The 22,053-nt window shown below is 35.8% G+C and overlaps 1 protein-coding gene across 1 annotated transcript in view; it reads left to right on the top strand.

The window, feature by feature from the left end:
* The window catches only part of LOC118149120 (uncharacterized), a 353,134-nt gene that overhangs the window by 191,380 nt on the left and 139,701 nt on the right, over positions 1-22,053 (top strand). Inside the window, exon 3 of the transcript XR_008477856.2 lies at positions 13,314-13,396. The gene's annotated coding sequence lies outside the window, so the exon portion shown is untranslated. The remainder of the gene's footprint in view (positions 1-13,313; positions 13,397-22,053) is intronic.

Raw genomic sequence — 22,053 nt, 5'->3', positions numbered from 1 at the left:
CTAAGATATTAAGATGGAACTCTATCCAGAAGAGTTCCTTTCTCTCTGGGATTTTGCATCCTCAAGTGCTGTTTGTTTTTACAGCTTTTTGATGCCCTCAGATCAAATTTTTTCTTTTGTTATTCATCTCGTTTTTTTCCCTCATTTTTCTTGATAGGAATGTTAACCTAGATAGAGATATTTCAGCACACTTGCAACAAAATTCAGCAGGAGAATGTTAAGATGTAGGATATGTAATAAAACATCTAGGATATATCAAGAGCAGAAGTAAAAGTAGGCAAAATGTAGTTAACAAAAGTCCGAAAGAAGGAAAAAACAAATAGAAAGATGAAAATAATTTAAGAAATAGTGAAAGATTATTTTAATTTCTGAAATACATTTACTAACTATACTCCTTATCTTATTGATTCCTATTTTTGTGAACCTACCAAAACACTTTCTCCCCCAAATCATGTAGACAAATATAGTAAAATAGTTTCCTAATACTGCTGTAAAAAAATTACCAGCTGACTTAGTGGGTTCATATAACACAGATTCATTGTCTTACAATTCTGGAGGCTAGAAGTTCAACATCAGTTTCGCTGAACTAAAGTCACAGTGTCAGCAAGATGTTTCTTTCCAGAGGCTCTAGGCGATAGTCCCATCCTTGCTTCTTCCAGCTTCTGGTGGCTGCATTTCTTGTGACTGTACCACTCCAATGACTGCTTCTGTGGTCACATTGCCTTCTTGCAGGGACCCTTGTAATTATATTAGGCAATATCCCTGACAGTATCCTGACAATATCCCTGACAGTGTCCACATCTCAAGATCATAAATTTTGTCATACATGCAAGGTACTTTTTGTTGTACAAAGTAACATTTCTCTGGTTTGGGGGATTAGGACGTGAACATCTTTTAGAGGGTGAGAGTAGTAATATTCAGCCTATCACATATAGTAAATTTAAAACCTGTATCTTTTAAATAGTTGTATATATTTAAGGTGTTCAAGACAATGTTTTGATATACAGACACATGAAATGATTACTACAGTCAAGAAAATTAACATATCCATGTCGTCACATAATTATCCTTTTTGTCTTTTGTGTGTACGGTAAAAGCTTCTAAAATCTACTCTTTTAGCCAATTTCCAGTATACAATAGAGTGTTATTAACTGCAGTCATCATGCTGTACATTTATGTCCAGATTTATCCATACTGTGTAACTGCAATTTTGTACACTTTGACAAACATCTCCCCATTTCCCCCACCTCCCTGCTCCTGGTAATCACAGTTCTACTCTGTGTTTCAATGTTTTTTCCTTTTATAGATTCCATAGGTAAATAAAGAAGAACAATAGACAAAATGAGAAGACATCTTACAGACTGGGAGAAAATATTTGTAAACCATGCAACTGAAAAGTAGCTAATATTCAAAATGCCTAAGGAACTCATACAACTCAATAGCAAATAAATTAAAACGTAACCTGATAAAACAATGAGCAAATGACCTAAATAGACATTTTTTCACAAGTCTCTGCCATTAATAAGGCACTACATCATAAGCTCCTAATGTTAATCACCAGTCACATCCAAGTAAACACAAGAGCTTCTTCAATGGAGTGGTGGGTAATGAAAAGTGCTAACGAGTATTAACTCCGGAGACCAAATTTATCAGGAAATGCACATACGGAATGAGTGGATCCCCATGGGTAGTTAAAACCTCAGTGAGCCAGTCTGAACGGATCAGGAAAATTTGGGGAAATCCTTTGAGGTTCCAATTCGTTTATAAATGCAAAACTTTAATAGAAACAGACAAAGAGCAAAGAGTGAGATAATGGTTCAAGTTCTTCAGAATGATAATGAGGTGAAGCAAATACATGTGCCCAAAAGACAGAAACTTACTCTTAAAAATAAAAAAAGTTAACAGATACAAATTTATTTGAACATTGAGTAGCACTGGGTTAAGTGAAAGAAGAGGACCAGATGGGAAGGATGAGTGAATCAAACTGATACAAGAAAAGACTTAAGAGCAAAATAGTACATCTCTCTAAATTGAAAGATACAGAAACAGGTAACAGAGAAAAGCGACCACAGCCTATTCCACTCACACAAAAAATAAACCTACCCCTGTTATGCCATAAAAATACATTTCATTTAAGAATGGATACAAGTGGGGATTAAGTAAAGTAACACACACAGTTGTTCTAAGAAATCAAAAGATAAAAGCAAAGTTAATACGGACATGAATATTGATAAAACCAGAAAAAAATCTGTGAAAGTTATTACCTAATACTTGAGATGAAAACTTAGACAAATTATTTAACATAAACAAATAGCTCAGAATGTTTTATAAATATGACTAGAAATGAGAAAGATATGAAATAAAACCTAAAAAGTTAAAAATCATATTTTTTTACATTTTGCTTTAAATTGAAAAATAATATGTATATATATTTATGGCATAACTATGATGTTCTGATACACATTTACATTTTGGAATAATTGTATCAGGAAAGTTACCATATCCATTGCCTCAACAATTTATCATTTATTTATGTAGATAATATTAAAAAATGTCCTACTTTAGCAATTACAAAATATACATTATCTTTAACTAGAGTCACCATGCTGTGCGATAGATCATCTGAACCAATTCTTCCTGTCTAGCTGAACATTTATGCAATTTATACCAGCAGTTCTCCTTTTCCAGTCTACTTCCCTGCAGCCCCCAGCCTCTAGTAAACATCATCCTACTCTCTAATTCTATGAATGTGACTTTTTTAGATTCCATATGTAAGTAAGATCCTGCAATATTTGTGTCTCTGCGTCTGGTTTATTTCACTTAGCATACTGTTGTAATTGTATATGTTTGCATGTGCCATTATATATATATAATGAAAATCTAGTGCCATTTGAATGAAATACATCTTCTTTCTATGCCTGTGACTACACAATTCTAGGCTTGTCTGTGAAAAGGAGCTACGTGGCATGAATATAACAATTCATGTCACCTTATTCATGACCGTTCTACCTTTCTTATAAACACTAAGAGTATCAATAAATTACGGGTGCTTAGTGGAGAGCTGAAATAAATAATGAGTTTAAAATTTGTGGTTGCCTTTGGCCTCGCCCAACATCCATTGCTGATTCTTGGCCCTTTTCTATTCCTGGAGACATTTCCCCTGGGCCTTCCCATTGTCCACTCATTAACACTGCTGCGAACGTGTCGCACAGACTTTCCCTAGTCCTGTTCCATGGATATATCTGCAATCATCACGTTCCTGGTTGATGTGCCCTACAGGTACTTGCCTTCTAACCAAATTACTGATAAAATGGAATGATAAAACAGCCTATCTTTTGAGAATACAGACCTGAGTTGTCCAATAAAGTAACCACTAGCCACCAGGAGCTATTTAAAATTTGATTAAATTTAGTAACATTAAAATTCAGTTTCTCAATGACACTAGTCATTTTTCAAATACTCAGTAGCCATTTCTGACTAGTAGTTTGGATTTTGGACAGAACATATATGGAACGTTTCGCTAATTATGGAACAGTCCGTTGGACAGTGCTATTGCAGATTCGTAACAGTCTCTTTGGAAATGAGATCTTATGACCAAATGTGTTTGGAAATTCTGTGCCTTCACTGTCTTATTGGAGACATATATATCATATACATTTATGATATACTAATGTATATTACCCAATACTTTATATGATAATACATGGTACTATATAATATTTTTATGTATAATATATAATATTTTAAATTGTAATTAGGCTGAGCACAGTGGCTCATGCCTGTAATCCCAGCATTTTGGGAGGCCAAGGTGGGCAGATCACTTGATGTCAGGAGTTCAAGACCAGCCTGGCCAACATGGTGAAACCCCATCATACTAAAAATATAAAAATTAGTCAGGTGTGGTAGCATGTGACTGTAATTCCAGCTACTCAGGGGGCTGAGACAGAAGGACCACTTGAACCCAGGAGGGGGAGGTTGTGGTGAGTGGGGATGGCACCACTGCCCTCCGGCCTGGGTGACAGAGCGAGACTACAGCTCAGAATAAATAAAATAAAATAATAAATAATAAATAAATTGTAATCGGTTTGTAACCCAGTGTTTCCCACATTAACTGAATTAGATACTCACTTTTACTTCCTGCCTGAATTCAGGTAAAAAGTAGAGCTCCAATGAACTAACTTTGAGAAAATTTTTATAGAAGATTTAAGAGATGATTCATTTTACTAACACTAGTAAAAGAAACTGACTCAAATCTCACATATGATAAGTTTCTGTAGATAGCGATTTAGCTTGTGAATGCAAATCTAGTAACTTGTTAAAAAAAATTTCCAACATATGTTCTATACCACATAAGCAGACTAAAGTAAACTCTGCTTAGTTAAAAGCTACTTTTCAAATGCAAGGCCTTTTTGTTTGTTTGTTTTTAATAGGGGAATTATGTAAAATGCCACAGATGTTAATGTGTGTGTGTGTGTGTGTGTGTGTGTGTGTGTGTGTGTGTGTGTATGCAAAGGCTTATTGGTTCTCTAGTTACTAAAGTTAGTTGGCATGCATAAATATTAACTGATGGCTGAAAGTTATGATTTAGTACTTTAAAAAGTGGTCTAAAAACAAAAGAGTTCAAAAAGGCACATGACTTCTAATGTGTCTATGTATAAACAAATACACTGAATTCCCGTAATTTGGGTGAGTAACAATTTATAGTCAATGCATTATCATTATTGCCTAGAGCTGGTTGGGTTTTGCTTAAATATTAATGTTTGATTAACACATTTGTAAGATTTCTCTTAATTCTTACATTGGTGATTATTTGTTTATGAAAACTTGATTCTTCTGCAACTTTGATTATTAATTATTTGTTCTGCCTCAGTTCTTCCATTTAGTCACATTCTTGGGCCATATTAATTTGGCCATCATTTAAAATATAGTTTTTTAAACACTTACCTAAAGTTACATCACTAGTGAATGATAGAATCAGGATTCAGGCAGTTATTCTAAAATATATCTTTCTATTTTTATAATATGTCTGTCTCTCTATTGGAATCTAAACATTAAAATGTATCACGTTAAATTTATTTTCTTTAGTGGAAAGTCACATACAAGTTTTGCAAAAACAAGGGCAAGTGCAAAACCAAAGGGAGCAATGAGAAGTCTCTATCTTGACAGAGAGACGGAATAGTCAACCCCTTCTTGATGAGGTTAGCATTTCAGGAGACACAGTAAGACAGGTCTGTGTACATAATGAATATGTAAAAACCAGTTCTTTTGTGGATAAACAAAGCCTGTCAGGTATCAGAAGATAGTAACTCACAGCTGAAATTTGCCCTTTCTGGCTGACATAGGAATCACTGTGAATAGCTAACAACTTGAAAATATAAGGAGGAATAAGAAATATACGAATATTTTAACCTTTTTCACTCAGCCATCAGAGTGAAACGTTATCTTTGGTTAGAACATTTCAACAATGGTGGTGTGAAATTAAGCTATACGGAATATATGGCATGGAATGAAAACAAGTATAAGACTATATGTAAAAGACATACACATATAAAAGAAAAATCCCGAGTGACAAAATACATTACAAAAGGCATTTCTCAATTTCTGTCATGAGAAGTATATATTTCTTGTTAAACTTAAGCAGTGCAAAAAAATATTGGCCTGTCCCTGTAGTTATCCTATTTATTACTTATTTTTGTTACATTTAAATAATCTCTATAAAAGGGAGGCATATGCATATGCATTACTAGAATTGGAAAAAATAGAAATGATTTTAAAAAAAGAATGCATTGTTTTTAAACCTGCCCAAATCAGAGATCCTCTATATTTTTCTGAATTTATGCTTACGCTGGTTTATCTAAATGAAATTGGTTTGGTTTTCACTAATTCACTAACTTCATCATCACACATCAGCTCATGCCTTTATGCATGTGCTTATGTACACATGTATGTATTTTCATATTTCTTGGATTGTTATTTCTTACCATATATTTTTGGTTGTGTATAGCGATTCAAAATAATAAATTGCATTATTTTAGTTGGATGTTAAAGTAATCCCAACAAAAATATCTTTATTTGATAGAAGTATAATTAAATAGATTATACTAACCACCCACTTTACCATATTATTTTCCTTGAGTTTTGATCTACTCAATCCCAGAACTGCATTCTACCTCACATTATTAAAAACATTTAACCTCTGACATTGACAACTACTTTTGGAGCGACTTGATACTGTGCATGTTCTCAGTTACATACATTTTGTCTCCTCAGTTTATCTATAAATTTGCAAATCTGTGCCTATTTGTTTCATCAAATTTGAATGGCTGAAATACAGATAATCACTAGACAGCCTTTGTTTCCCCATAATGAATGTTTATTAAGCATCTATAATGTATAAGGTATTATAAGGGATACAAAGAGTATATGATGCATGTGTAAATTAAAGAGAATTGATGGATGCATTTCAAAAATTGACTCAGATTTCTTGGACACAGTGTAGCCATATTCATAATCATTTACAGTTCTCACTTTGGACACTAAGGTCATTGGCTGAATTTATAGTGAATGTGTTAATCAGAGCATTCAGGACATGATTTTGGAGATACTCACCTTAAAGGTTAAATCGCTATTTTTGCCTTTTATGTGTGTTAGTTATTCATTGACTTTTTTGAATTGGGTATTTTTGGTCTTTTTCCCATGCAGAAAACAGTACTTTGTAAAATTATAACAAATCTTATGCTCTTTACTTTCTTCTCTTAATTATAGAATTGAGTAGCGTGATTGCAGTATTCAGCTTCCAAAATGTTTCCCCATGATCATTATTTCCTGATATTTATGCACTTGTGTTCTCTCCCAGTGAGTTTATGTAGCAAGAGTTCAGTCTCTGTCCAACAGGGAACAGAGGCCCTTAGTTCAACAACCTGGAGAAACTGAATTCATCAAAAACCATATGAGTAAGTTTGGAAGCTGATCACCCATCACTGAGTCATAAAATGATTACAATCCCAGCTAATACTTTGATTGCACTCCTTGAGCCAGAGGTCTTAATTAAGTTGCCCCTGGATTCTGGACATGCAGAAATTATGAGATAATAAATGTCTGCTGTTTTAAGGGCCTGCATTTTAGGACAATTTTGGATAACTAATGCAGTTGTAGTCCTGGAGGATGCAAAGTAGTATTTCCATGTGCAAGGATAGTATGATAAGCTAAACAGTAATGAATGTGCCTGCCTACTCCAGGAAACACAAATGGAAGCATATGCTGAAATCTCTAGTGCACTGCTATTATTACCCGTTCTAGAAAATCTGATAAATAATGCTGAAGACTAAAAGAAGACTTACAGACTACCTACCTCAATGTTCAAAAGAGGATAGTGATTTGGTAAAGTCACAGGACACAGATTTTTTTCCTATTCTTTTTTAACCCTCAGTTTTTCTGGCTTTTAAACAAGTTTTGACCATATATATATATGGTGTGTGTGTGGGTGTGTGTGAGTGTGTGTATGGTATATCATATATGGTGTTTGTGTGTATATATATTCTCTTTACACAGCATCACATATATATATATATAAACACATGGCATATCATATATGGTGTGTATTTGTGTGTGTATATACATTTATAGTATATATGCCATATATGGTACACATATAGTGTATATATGGTATATATGGCATATATATATATTTACCATATACATATTATACATATATATGTATAATTTATTTTGTGCTTTTAATGTGTCATATGGTTTGGTTTTGTGTCCCCACTCAAATGTCTCCTGAAATTATAATCCCAGGTGTTGACAGAGGCAGCTGTTAGAAGGTGGCCAGACCATGTGGGCGATTTCACTCACACTGAGAGTTTAAAGAGAACATGATAGTAAGTGAGTTCTCGTGAGATCTGATAGTTTAAAACTGTGGCTCTTCCTCCTCCTCCTCTCTTTTTCTCCTGCCACCATGTGAAGAAGGTACTTGCTTCTCCCTTGCTCTCTCTCTCTCGACACCATGTAAGACATGCCTTGCTTTCTCTTTAGCTTCTGTCATGATTGTAAGTTTTTTGAGGCCTCCCAGCCATGAAGAACTGAGTCAATAAACCTCTTTTTTTAAATAAATTATTCACTCTCAGGTAGGTTTTTATAGCAGTGTGAAAACAAACCAATACAGTGTCCTCGGTTGAAAAATGTGATGATGTATAAAGATTTGGTGGGGACAACCAGATGTAAAATTTGAATTACTGATGATAGCCTTTTCTATCTGGTATTCCTGTGCATATCTCAGATACATCTTTAATTATCATTAAGGGTTCAAAAATTATAGACAGCACCAAATGTGTACAGTACTTCTTAAATTGTGGGCCTCGATTATTCAAGGCTGAAATCATTAGACAGTGTGAAGAATGACATCCTAGAAACTCATTTGTTCCTCTCATTTATTGCCACATCTAACTGCCTTGAGTTTCTGAAAGGTTTTGCTTATAATCATTTTCAATGATTAATTGAAGAACAGGTTTACTGTGAACTATCATTTTATTTCCAGCAGCAAGCTCTGACACAGCAGCGTTTTATCAGTCCCATACTACCGGCTGTGGTTAAGATGTGTCATTTCAAATCTCATGAACATTTGTTTAATCTCATACATTAAATCTTCCTTAAATTACACAAGTTAAATATAAAAATATATGCAGTCCAAGTATGCAGATCAAGAATGATGTACCATTCATCTCACAGTGGTGCAAAATTTAGTTTTTTGACAATGTTTGCCTTCCAGTGCACTATAGGTGTTCAGTCATGCTGTCATTTCCAAATTAGTTTTCAAAAATAAGCCATAAAATTTAAAATTCAGTTATTTTTATTTCCTTTAATATCCCTGTGTGCAATTCAGATAGCAGATGGGGTGCTTTGTTCGTTATTACTTTAAAAATAAACCAGTTCAATCTTAATAAATAATTTCTTCTCAATGTGAAAAATATAAGATCAAGATGAAAATAGTGAATTAAAAGCATTTCATTTAACATGAAGCACCTGATAAAAAGTGGCTTAATATCTTTTGTAGAAAATATTATAAACAACTTTCTGTAGCATGACATTTATTATCAGTTTCTGTAAGATGATTGAAATATAAGCATTTACCTGATTCAAATTGGTGTTTTTAACAAAAGAAATGTAAGACAATGTAAAGAAAATAATGTAGAAGTGTTCAGTTTAAGGGGGATCTTGAGAAAGTCATTAAAGAGTTTTATCATGTAAACTTTTTAAGTTATGGGGGAAGGGTAAAAACAGGAAATAACTGAAAATAAACAGAGAGATAATGGAAAAGCAATTAATCCATTGGGGTAAAACAATATGGGACCTAGTGAGAACTAGAAGACTCTTTTCAGAAAGCTCCATGTTTAATCAGTTGAGAAGTAGAGCTGTTCGGGAGTATGACAAGGTGCAGGTTATGGTTACAGAGCAGGACTAGGGAGTGGAGGTGAAAATCATTGGCTTGGAGGAATCAGGGGAATGGTATGTGGTCTCTCTGGTGCTAAGTCCACATATATGCTGATACCTCAAAAATTACTGCTGTAACAAAGATGGAAAGCATGAATTGGTACCAGAAGAATGTAGAGCGTATAAACTTGGAATGCATGAGCTCCAAAGGATCTGTTTGTCTAAAAACGAAAATGTCATGTTTGAGAAGGATTAATTTTGAGCAAGAAAAATGGTGTTTAACTACCTTCCGAAATAACTCTCATAGGAAATAGCACAAAAAACAATCCTTACTTCAAAAACTGCAAGAAAGTTGTTGTTTAGTGGGGAGAGGCATATCTAAGGTAAATTAAGAGGCAAGGAGAAAGTATTCTAGAATGAAGAGAAAGGTAAGGTTCACTGAGTTTACATTAAATTGTTTTCCCTGAAGAAGGACATGGGGACAGGATAAGCAGGAGGAGAGAGGCCATTCTCTGTAATCATGGATCTAAACATCACCATCAAGAGTGGATGCACATGCAAACACAGGCGCCAGGGGAAGTTGTTTCTGAATGAGTGTAAGGGGTGATTGCATGGAACAACGCGTTGGAGATAGCTGGATGCAAACTCTAAGTAGATGTCAGTTGGAAAAACACTTCTAAGCTTAAACAGTTAAAATCAACGGCTGGTTTCAGAATTTAGATAACATTCTCTGTTGGCAATATAGTCATTAATTATAGTCATGTCATCATGCAGTTTGTGAACGACGTTGAGTGTGTTAGTGTTGAGAGCACACAAAGACTCAGCAGACCATCATATCTCCTTAAAAAAATAAAAAACCAGCCAAGTGAGCCGCAAAGACATCATATTTTTAAAACCCATCAGAGAACTGAGGATGCAGAGAAAGCTAGCTAAGTTGAATTCCAGAAAATGGCTAGACATTTCTGGGAGGCAAAATGCTTTCAAACCTGGTAAAGCAGCAGGTTGACACAGATTGTGCTATCCAAAGACGTATGGAGAAATCAGCCACATTTTTATCAACTCTTTAATTATGCCTGGATTGGGTCAATGGCTAGAAATGCAAGGAGTTCAAGCCATAGCTGCTCCTTACTGCACTCACCCATGCTCTGCTTCCCATGGACTTCCCACCGTGTGCAGAAGGTGGTGCAGAGCAGAAGACCTGAGAGAGGTGGCCTGGGTGCCAGGGTTCTTTCTGATTGCAAGGTGTCAATCAGTGAGGGATTATTGAAGGCAAAACAGGGAAAAATGAGAGTCTGTGGAACTCACGAGGTATCCCCAACATGCAAGATCACAGTTTTTCAAGGGCATCAGGAGAAAGAGAGCTGAGAAAATCTCTCCCAGGTGCCATGGCCAACCTTCAAAGCCTACTTTCCACAGAGTAAAGGGGGAGCCAAGCTTTTATCCTTAACCTGAAAGCTAATTAATTGCATGCTGTTTTGTTTGCAGAAATAGGGAATGTTCTTGATTTATGTATTTATTACATTGAGATAGAATTATGTGCTTCCTCTTTTCCGATGATGGTAGACCGATAATCATGGCTATCCTGGTCGCCTAATACATAATAATTTTGTTGTGTGTTTTATATGTACTGTATAAAGTAATGCATTGCTGATTCTCTACATAAAATTAGACATATAGTCTACGTTTCCTAATTGCATAATTAAGGTCTTTATTCTTGTTTTTATCTGGCCCATTGATCTATCAGTTTTTAAAAGTGATGTGTAGAAACTTCCAAGTGCAGTTGTTGTTGTGGGTTCTGTGCTCTGGTATAAAAGCTAGACAAGCACAGATAATTTCCCTTTCACTGACCGAAGGCTTCAAAGCACCCAGAAGAGGGTCTCACACAAACTAAGACTTTAATAAATGCTTGTAATTAAACGAATACAATTTTACATGGTGCATTTTAATTCAGGCATTCCGAAGTACATACATTTTCATGATTATTATATATTTTGATGAATTGTTCTTTTAATACATAGTACAACTCAAGATAAATCCATCATATCTTAGAAATATATCTTTGCTATGAATTTTTATTAATAGTATATAACATTATCTTATATGTTTTTTGATATCAATCTATACACAATTGGGCATATAATTAATTACTGGGTTATAGTCTACCTTTAGTAAATACTTCCAAATAGCTTCCAAAATGTTTGTGTCGATAAACACTCCTACTAGCTATTTATGGCAAAGTTGTTTTGTTTTAAATTATTGTCATCATTAGTCTCAATCTTTATTTTTAATATTTGTTTCATTATTCATTGCACATTAGAATTTTAGTGCAGTTTAAATTCAGGTTTCTGTGACAATTTATGATGTGAAAGATACCTGAATCTGAGATAAGTATTAGCTATTCCTAGAAAGGATCACGTCTCTTCTATCCTTGAATAAGGGTATTATATGAATCTAGTCAAAGCTTCAGTTGAGTTCAGGTTTTATTATTATGGTGGACCACTAGTTTCAAAATTGTCTAGGCTAAACTGATGCTGAGGGTACATGTTAATATGTGGGAGAGTTTTTTCCAATCTTCCTCACCCACCATCAGCTATGTGTTTTATTGTGCTCCTGGAGCCTAAAGAGGGTCTCTCTTTAGGATTTTACCTGCCCATATCCCAATTGTAGGTGGCATATACTTATCGAGTGATGGGGGACAGCTAAGATAATCTTTAGTATTACACATGCCTTTGGCTCTGTATCTCTCTTATGGGGTTTTCTTAGACATACTACCTACCTCAGTGTTCAGAAACTTTTCTGCATTAAGTATTTACTTGTTTGTTGGGGGCAAAATGGTTTGTTACCAAATCCTTAGTGAGTGAAAACTTTTGTTCTGAAAGGGAGAGAGTTTGGGTAGCGCTGTTAAAAATTTTAGCAGATTCTTCTTATACTTCTGTAGGTGTAAAGAGAAGCATATCTAAAATCTTGTTGCAAATACCTATGTTCCTTACTCTTCAAATGAAGTGTTTTTCCTGCAGTGTTAGCTCTCTGGCAGGTTTAAGTTATAACTTTATAGATTAACTTACTTTTTCTTATGATTGGGGTGATACTGACTCTGTCTAGCTTTCTATATTATATATTACATAATGGTGTTCCAACTGTTCTATGTTATAACTGGAAGCAGGAAGTCTACTTGGCCTCCCAAAGTGCTGGGATTACAGGTGTGAGCCATTGAACCCGGCCACGTTTTTAGTTTTAACATCTATACAATATACCAACATATTTCTTATATCATGCTTTTCTGTTTTGCCTTAAAAATCTTTTCTTTCCTGAAGTTCATAAAAATATTCTCCTCCCTGTTATCTCTTAAAAGCCCTTATATATTTGACCTTAACATTTAAGTAATAAATCCACCTGATGTAATTTTTAATAGTGTGATATAGAGATAAAATTTTGTTTTTTAAATATGAGTAGACCAACTTTGTAGCACGAGTTATTAAACAGTTTGTCCTCATTTCACTATCTGCAAGGCCCTATAGCTGCATGGATCTCTTCCTGGCCTTGCTATTCTGCTCCATTTGTCATGTTGTCAATTCCTACAATAATCTTACAGTTATTTGTGTGAGTCTTGATAGATGACAATATGTGTTCTTCTCATAGTCTTCTTCATTAGCATTTTGTTTATGTTTAGGCTATTGCATTTCCATATAAATATTAGAATCTGATAGAAAAGAAAAACCATTTGTTGTTTTGATTTTGAAATAAAATGCATATGTATACAATGTATATGTAGTCTCCTTTTCTGAAAATTTGCGTTGAATGTATTTATGTGTGTAATCACATAACCTATGATTACTAAGTTTTTATTTCTTCCTAATTCTGAACTTTATTTTCTTTTTCAGCAATTTTGCAGTTATCTATCGTAACAGCTGCTTTTCTTAGCTGCTAGAAGACCTAATGCTTACTGGATCCATATGTTTTAGAGGTAAGATATTTAGATGAATATCTGGTTCTAACTCACATACTAAGTAACAGGGAATTAGAGAATGTTTAGTTGCCATCATGGTTGCTGTTAACCCTATTGTTCCAGTGCATCCAAACGAGGCTTCATGTTTCCTTGTTGAATCAGGACACTGGTTGGAGTCTATGGAAATCTCCAATCCAAGAAGTATCTAGCTGATGTTTAGTTTATGGAACATACTAGACTAAGAACCATTATTCTTATGAAAAGTAGTCTTAGCTTCCCAGGGTTTTGAAGCAGGACACCTTAAACAAATGGAAATGGTATAAATGAGAAAGGATTCGCTATATGTCTGAAAGCTACTAATATTTTTTACATGTCTACAGGCTCGTGGAAAGATTATATTAAGCAGATACCTCTAGAAATCAAATCTAAAACCTATTTTTTTTTTTTTTTTGAGACGGAGTTTCGCTCTTGTTACCCGGGCTGGAGTGCAATGGCGCGATCTCGGCTCACCGCAACCTCCGCCTCCTGGGTTCAGGCAATTCTCCTGCCTCAGCCTCCTGAGTAGCTGGGATTACAGGCACGCGCCACCATGTTCAGCTAATTTTTTTGTATTTTTAGTAGAGACGGGGTTTCACCATGTTGACCAGGATGGTCTCGACCTCTTGACTTCGTGATCCACCCGCCTTGGCTTCCCAAAGTGCTGGGATTACAGGCGTGAGCCACCACGCCCAGCTCTAAAACCTATTTATAGTTTGTTTTTGCTCATTTATTGGCTTCATCTAGAAGTAGAAGGCTAAACTATTTTATTCACACAACCTAAAATGGAACTGCAAGCTAGTAGAGAAAATGAATCCCTCATGTGGACAGGACTTTGTGCAGTATACCTGCAGGTACCTTTTTCTTAAAGGAAGAAGTACCTGAGTTACAAATCTGCAATGATTTATGAACAATGGATAACCACATGGCAATAAGATAAAGACAATTAAAAAAAAAAGTGTTAGTAGCTTCCTCAAAAAGGGTTTTGGGAAGAATGGTGTACATATACACATTTCAGAATAAGCATTACATGAGACCATATTTGTTTTCTTTATTTTTATTTTTTTTTTATACTTTAAGTTCTGTGGTACATGTGCAGAACTTGGAGAATTGTTGCATAGGTACACACATGCCATGATGGTTTGCTGCCTCCATCCCCCTATCAACCTATATCTGGCATTTCTCCCCGTTATCCCTCCCCAGCTCCCTACCCCACCACTGTCCCTCCCCTATTCCCCCTCACAGACCTCAGTGTGTGATGCTCCCCTCCCTATGTCCATGTGTTCTCATCGTTCAACACCCGCCTTTTAAGAAGTGTCTACCCATACCCTTTGCCCACTTTTTGATGGGGTTGTTTTTTCTTGTAATTTTTAAAAAATTCCTTGTAGATTCTGGATATTAGAGTTCATCAGATGGATATATTGGAAAAAGTTTCTCCCATTTTGTAGATTATCTGTTCACTTTAATGACAGTTCTTGTTGTTGTTGTGCAGAAACCATTCAGTTTAATTATATCGCATTTGCCCATTTTTGCTTTTGTTGCAATTTCTTTTGATGGTTTTCTCATGAAATCTTTGCCTGTGCCTATGTACTTAAAGGTATTGCCTAGTTTTTCTTCAGTGGGTTTTACAGTTTTGGGTTTACATTGAAATATTTACTCCAGAGTGCATTAATTTTTATATAAGGTGTAAGGAAGGGATCCAATTTCAGTTTTCTGCATATGGCTAGCCAGTTCTCCCAGCACCATCTATTAAATAGAAAATTATTTCCCCATTGCTTATTTTGTTAGGCTTGTTGAAAATAACATGGTTGTCAATGTGTTGCCTTAGTTCTGATATCTTTATTCTGTTCTATTGGTCTATGTGTCTGCTTTTGTACCAGCCCATGTTGCTTTGGTTACTATAGCCTCATATTATAGTCTGAAGTCAGGTAGTGTGATGCCTCCAGCTTTGTTCTTTTTGCTTAGGATTGTCTTGGTAATATAGGCTCTTTTTCGCTTCCATATGAATGTTAACATAGTTTTGTTCTAATTCTGTGAAGAATGTCGATGATAACTTGATGGGATTAACAATGAATCTATAAATTACTTAGGCAATATGGCCATTTTCACAATTTTGATTCTTCCTATCCATGAGCATGGATTTTCCCATTTGTTTGTGTCCTCTCTAGTTTTCTTGAGTAATGGTTTATAGTTCTTCTTAAAGAGGACCTTCACTTCCCTTAGTTGTATTTTTAGGAATAGCTGTACTCTTAATATTTTATTCTCTTTGTAGCAATTGTGAATGGGAGTCCATTCATGATTTGGCTCTCTGCTTCTCTATTTTTGTTATGCAGAAATGCTTGTAATGTTTGCACATCGAATATGTATTCTGAGACAGTTAAAGTTGCTCATCAGCTTAAGAAGCTTTTGTTCTGAGACAATGGGGTTTTCTAGTTATAGGATCATGTCATCTGCAAACAGAGACAGTTTGACTTTCTCGATTCCTATTTGAATACCCTTTATTTATTTCTGTTGCCTGATTGCCCTGGCCAGAGCTTCCAATACTATGTTAAATAGGACTTATGAGAGAGGGCATCCTTTTCTTCTGCCGGTTTTCATCGGGAATGGTTCCAGCTTTTGTTCATTTAGTATGAAATTGGCTGTGGGTTTGTCCTAAGTGGCTCATTATCTGGAGGTATGTTTCATCAATGCCTAATTTCTTGAGATTTGTTTAACATGAAGTGATGTTGAATCTTATCGAAGGCATTTTGTGCACTGATTGAGATAATCACGTGGGTTTTGTGTTTGGTTTTGCTTATGTGATGAATTACATTTATAGATTTGTTTATATTAATGCAGACTTGCATCCCAGGGATGTAGCCAACTTGATCATTGTGAATAAGCTTTTTAATGTGCTGCCTATGGTGGCGTGGGCTCATGGGGGGGGTCTCCTGATTCAGTGTTGCACAGATCCACAGATAAAGCACACCACTCCCTGCCTCCCCTGCATGGGCATGGCATCTAAGCACTATAATTGTGGATATATTGAATGCCTCATTCACTTTTATGATATCACACAACATTATTTTTGAATAAACAATTTACTTTATAATAACAACATTAATTATGGAGTGGCTTATGTCTAAGGATGTGTTTTACCATAGTTTTCTCAGCCAGAAAACTGTTTCATGTAAAGTTAGAGTGACTTTGTGAAGTCTTAGTAACACCTCTCTACAAGCAGTGAGTATATTGTACTATATTATGCCATTCATGCAGGTATCAGTTTGTATGGACTGTAGTGATCAATTATTCTGGGTTAGAAGATGTTTTCTCTAGGCAATATTTGCTTCTATTTTTCCCATGGCCACACATATTTTCTGGTGTTCAAAATATTAAGTGGAATTTCATAATGATCCACCAACCAATTTTTGTTTTCCATTTCTACAAGTTTTTGTTCTCCTTGTGCAGAGGTTAAATTCACTCAGAGAACTTAAACCCGGTTCTATGAAGTCATCATTTTATTTTAGATCCCTAAGTCATTGAACCAAAAAGGAAAGAAAATTTTGACTGTACTTTGTGGGACGCTTAATTCTCATTATCAAGAAGTCAGCTTTAGGGTTCTCCAGAGAAACAGAACTAATTCCATGACCGTCCCTATCTGTGGATTCTGCCTGAGTGGATTCAACTAAAAACATAAATTTTTAAAATTATGTCTGTGCTGCACATACAGTTTTTGTCATTATTCCCTAAACAATACAGTATAACAACTATTCACCTAAAATTTGCATTGTACTAGGTAGTATAAGGAATCCAGAGATGATTTAAAGTGCATATCAGGATGGGCATATGTTGTCTGCAAAGAATACACCATTTTATATTAAAGACTTGAGCATCTGTGGATTTTGGTATCTGTGGGAGGTCCTGAAATTCATTCCCATTAATATCAAGGAACAACTGTATTTATATGAGAAGGCTTATTATAGACTCACACCTCCTATGGATGCAAAAGCCAAGAATCCCACAATCCGCCATCTGCAAGCTGGAGAACCATGAAAGCCAGAGGTGTACTTCAGAGTCCAAACGAAAATCAGAGGAGCCATGATCTAAGTCTGGTCTGAGTCCATATGCTTGAGAACCAGAGTGTTGGCATCTGAGAGAAGAGGAAGAAAGATGTCCCAAATCAAGCAGAGAGAGAAAAATTACCTTTATTCAGCTTTGTTATATTCAGATCATAAATGAATTAAATCATGCCTGCCCACATTGGTGAAGGCAGATATTCTTTTTTTTTTGAGACGTAGTTTCGCTCTTGTTACCCAGGCTGGAGTGCAATGGCGCAATCTCGGCTCACCGCAACCTCCGCCTCCTGGGTTCAGGCAATTCTCCTGCCTCAGCCTCCTGAGTAGCTGGGATTACAGGCACGCGCCACCATGCCCAGCTAATTTTTTTGTATTTTTAGCAGAGATGGGGTTTCACCATGTTGACCAGGATGGTCTCGATCTTGACCTCGTGATCCACCGGCCTCGGCCTCCCAGAGTGCTGGGATTACAGGCTTGAGCCACTGCTCCCGGCCAAGGCAGATATTCTTTATTCAGCCTACCACTTCAAATGTAAATCTCTTCTAGAAACTCTCTCACAGACACATTCAGATATGTTTTGCGAGCTACCTGGACATCTCTTAGCCAAAGCAGTGGGACAAAATTAACCACCATAAGTAGGTAGAGAGGAGTGTGTTTGGAGTACATGGGATTCTCAGGTGAATTGTTCAATTATTTTAGAACTTATAGTCAGAGAAAAAGGAGACACACTGATAGCTCAGAGTAATAGGTAATAAAATTTCAGGTGCTGCAATGCCATCTAAGGGAAAAGGCAACACAGAATGTGGAATAAGAGTATTATAATACAAATATCAATAAAAGCCTTGTGAACTGAAATGACTTTGGTAACTGAGTATATTCTCCCTTTCTTTCAAATGCATCTATATTTATAGCTATAGCTATATTCCCCTATGACTTTCCCGTAATGCAGTGCCTTTGAATATTTTCTTTTTTGTCATATTATGAATATAGATATCGCTGTTACTTTTCCTTAATACGTTATATAGGGTGAATTTCTTATAGTTGGCTATTAATAGATATTGGTTACAGAAAACCAAGGAGGAATTTTGACCAAATAAACAGAGATTGGTTATAACTTTGAGATAGATAATATAACTGATGGTGCCTGGGCTATCTTTTTTGGCTTCATCTCATAGTAAAGGTGGACATTTATTATGCATAGAAAGCTATGAATAGAATTTGAGTAGAGTGGTACAGTGATGAATATGTGAATTGACAGTAACAACCTTGTATTTCTATGGTTGGAAAGCTAAATATTCCATTTCTTAGATACCCTTAAAGCTAAAGTTCTGAATTCAAATTTGGTATTATATTTTAAAATGAGGCAGATAAGTATTTCTGGAATATTATGGGTAGTTAAAGTGGCCCTGACAGAAATTGGTGTTGGCAGAAATTGGACTCTGTGTCTTACTAATTACCAGCCTCATGCTTCAAGAAAATGATGGCTGTCGAAGCACTGTTACAAGAGAAAAAACGGCAACCTGAACTCTGCATGACAGAGTAGCATCCTGGTTTCTTCATGCTGGCTGTACTTTGTGAAATTAAACCCAAAACGTAGTGGTACCTACATAACATTAACTTCGCTAGCCCAGCCAATAATTGTGTAATAGCTACGTGGTCTTTCTGTCTTGTATAGAATCCTAATTGATTTTGTTTAATATTGCACTTCTCTTGTTATATCACACACACACACACACACACACCTGCACACTTACACACCACACACAGTGTCAGAACTTCTTTGGTATTTATATATAAAATTTAAAAATTTGTCTTCCATATATTTTTTGAGCATACTGATACTAACATAACATTCTCTGTAGAAGTCAAGAAAGGCTAATTATGTTGTCATTAAAAACAATCATAACATCCAGCTCTAGCCAAAATGCAGTACAAGATTTACGGTTCTGCATGAAACAAATAAAACTCTGCTCAAAATACATGAAACAATGGCTCTCAAGACATGAGACATGGGCAGTGAAGGATAGTGACTGCTGTGAAATGGGAAGCAAAATGAATCCTGTTTCCCCAGTTTACTGCCTGGAGACATTTTCAGCCTTTGACTCAGGGGCCAGGGAGCAGGAATCCAAGTGGAGCCAGAAAGTATCCCTTAGGTGTAAGAAGGCAGAGATAGACCTCTGGGCAGAATAAGGTGACCAAAATTTCCAGGAAGATGATAAAATAGATTACTGCACAAGAGAACCCTAAATACCTTTAAAGTGTACCTTCAAGTATTCATTTGAATGTGGATTAGTGCATGGCATGGAAGGAAGCTACCTAAAGACGGGGAAAGAACCAGAGATAATTAGGGGAAATAATCTATGGTGCTTACAGAGTGCCAAAGACATTGCCTGTTACAGCACACCAGAGGGGGAGCTGTAATAATTCATGAGGGAGCAAGTACACCACCCAGACTGTCCTGCCTCCATCAAAAGGAAAAATTAACCCTTGACAATGCTCTTCTAATTCTGCCTAGCACAATATTAAAACCAGATTGGAAGGAAGCAAACAAACAAGATTTAATGACATTTTAGAATAAAGCTCAAGAATATCCATAGAAATAGAAAAATTATCCACTACCCAATAAAATAAAATGCAATGTCTTGTATCTAATTATCATATATGATTTGAAATCAGAAGGTAAATATTCACAGTGTCTGACATACTCACAAGGAAGACAAGAAAATTGTTGAGGGTGGAGAATATGTTCTTTACCTTATTGTAGTAATAGTTCCATGAGTGTGTGTGTGTGTGTGTGTGTGTGCGCTATGGTGTATATATATATATATATATATATATACACACATGTATATATATTTGATAAGTTTTGATATGTACACATATATATCAAAACTTATCAAATAGTATACTTCTAATACATACAGTTTGTGTTAATTATATATTAATAAAGGAACTGTGTGGAGTTGGAGGCCATTATTCCTAGTGAAGTAACACAGGAACAGAAAACCAAATAGTGTGTGTTCTTATAAGTGGGAGCTAAATGACGAGAATACAGGAATATAGAGAGAGGACCAACACACACTGGGACCTTTTGGAGAGTGGAGGGTGGGAAGAGGGAGAGGATTGGAATAAAGACTGAGTACTCGGCTTAACACATGGATGATGAAATAATCTGTATAGCAAACCTCCAGGACACAAGTTTACCTGTGTAACAAACCTCCATTTGAACTTAAAAGAAAGTAACTTGACAGTGTTTACCTCACCCCAAAGCAACTGACATTTAGTGCAAAAGTGTAAATTTCTGCTATATTCCTTGGCATAAAGGTAGTTCTGAAAAGTTATATGAAATAAATTCATAGAACACATTATTTCTAAAAAAAAAAAAAAAAAAAAAAGAAGCTTATATTTTTTAAATCTTAAAACTTTACCCTTTTAAACAACAAAGTTTACTTCTTGAATGAGCTATAGATCTACTACTTGGCCACAAAAAGAAAGGAAAAGCGATGCAGCCTCCCCTGCCGTAATGCCCGTTTACGACAGCTGTCCGTAAAGCAGAGGTGGGCGTCCAGCATGGTCCCGAAGATTCCAGCCAACTGAGTCTTCATCATACATAGATACTTATTCCCAGAGTAAAGAGAAAATACTGTGCCACATAAGACATTTTTGTAATATTTCATTGACTGAAACAAGTCATATGCCAGAGCTGCCTTTACCAGGAAGAGGAAATGAGTACTTGTGAAGATCACTAGTAGCTACTAGAGACCATTAAAAGCCTAATTCACTCTCTAGTTAGTAATAAAATGCACTCAAACTCTTTCAGGAGAAGTGACTCAATTATTCACATAGTTATATCATCAAGATCAAAGTCCAGGTTTTTTGGGTGATGCATTGTAATCATCATGTTGGAAAAGGAAGTATTTTTATGCACTATCTACATTGTAGATTTATCTATATTATAGATTAAGCCAATTGTACAATGTGGCTTCTTTTTGTCTGGAGGTTTAGAACTGAGAAAGTCATCTGCCCACCAACATCCCATATGCCATAGAAACTGGCACAACAAAATTCCAGACATACCAGTCCTTGGTCCTTAGAAGCACTATAGTCCTGTTGAGTACAGAATGTTCTTTATTAGGGTGGTGTGAACCCTCCAGTTAAGGCCTACGATTCACCTGCTATCATGACAACAGAAGCTGGGAGGTCTTCAAATGACCTATTTGCATCTTATCTTTTCAACTCTTCTCCAGTGAATAAGATTCACTGGCCAAGAACACTCCAGATACAGGGACTATTGCAGTGGAGCAAGCTTCAGTTAACTGCCAGCTTACAATTATTCAGACAAGCCCATCATGTCCTCCCGTGGGAACCAGGGGTAACTTCAACCTAGTGTTGCTACAAAGCCTTTTCTGAAAGGCCTTGCTTTTTCACTGTTTCTGAATGAGAACCTCATGTGACCTACATGACATGACGTTCTCTTCCGCTATGATGTGAGCATATGTGATTGACAAATTATTGTTGACCTTATGTGCCCAGAGTCAGGCCTCATATATCTGCCCACTCCCATAAAGAAGTTTTTGTCCATTT

This window comes from Callithrix jacchus, chromosome 18 (assembly GCF_049354715.1).
Source record: "Callithrix jacchus isolate 240 chromosome 18, calJac240_pri, whole genome shotgun sequence".
In the NCBI taxonomy this organism is placed as follows: Eukaryota; Metazoa; Chordata; class Mammalia; order Primates; family Cebidae; genus Callithrix; species Callithrix jacchus.
This window is presented reverse-complemented; position numbering and strand designations above follow the sequence as displayed.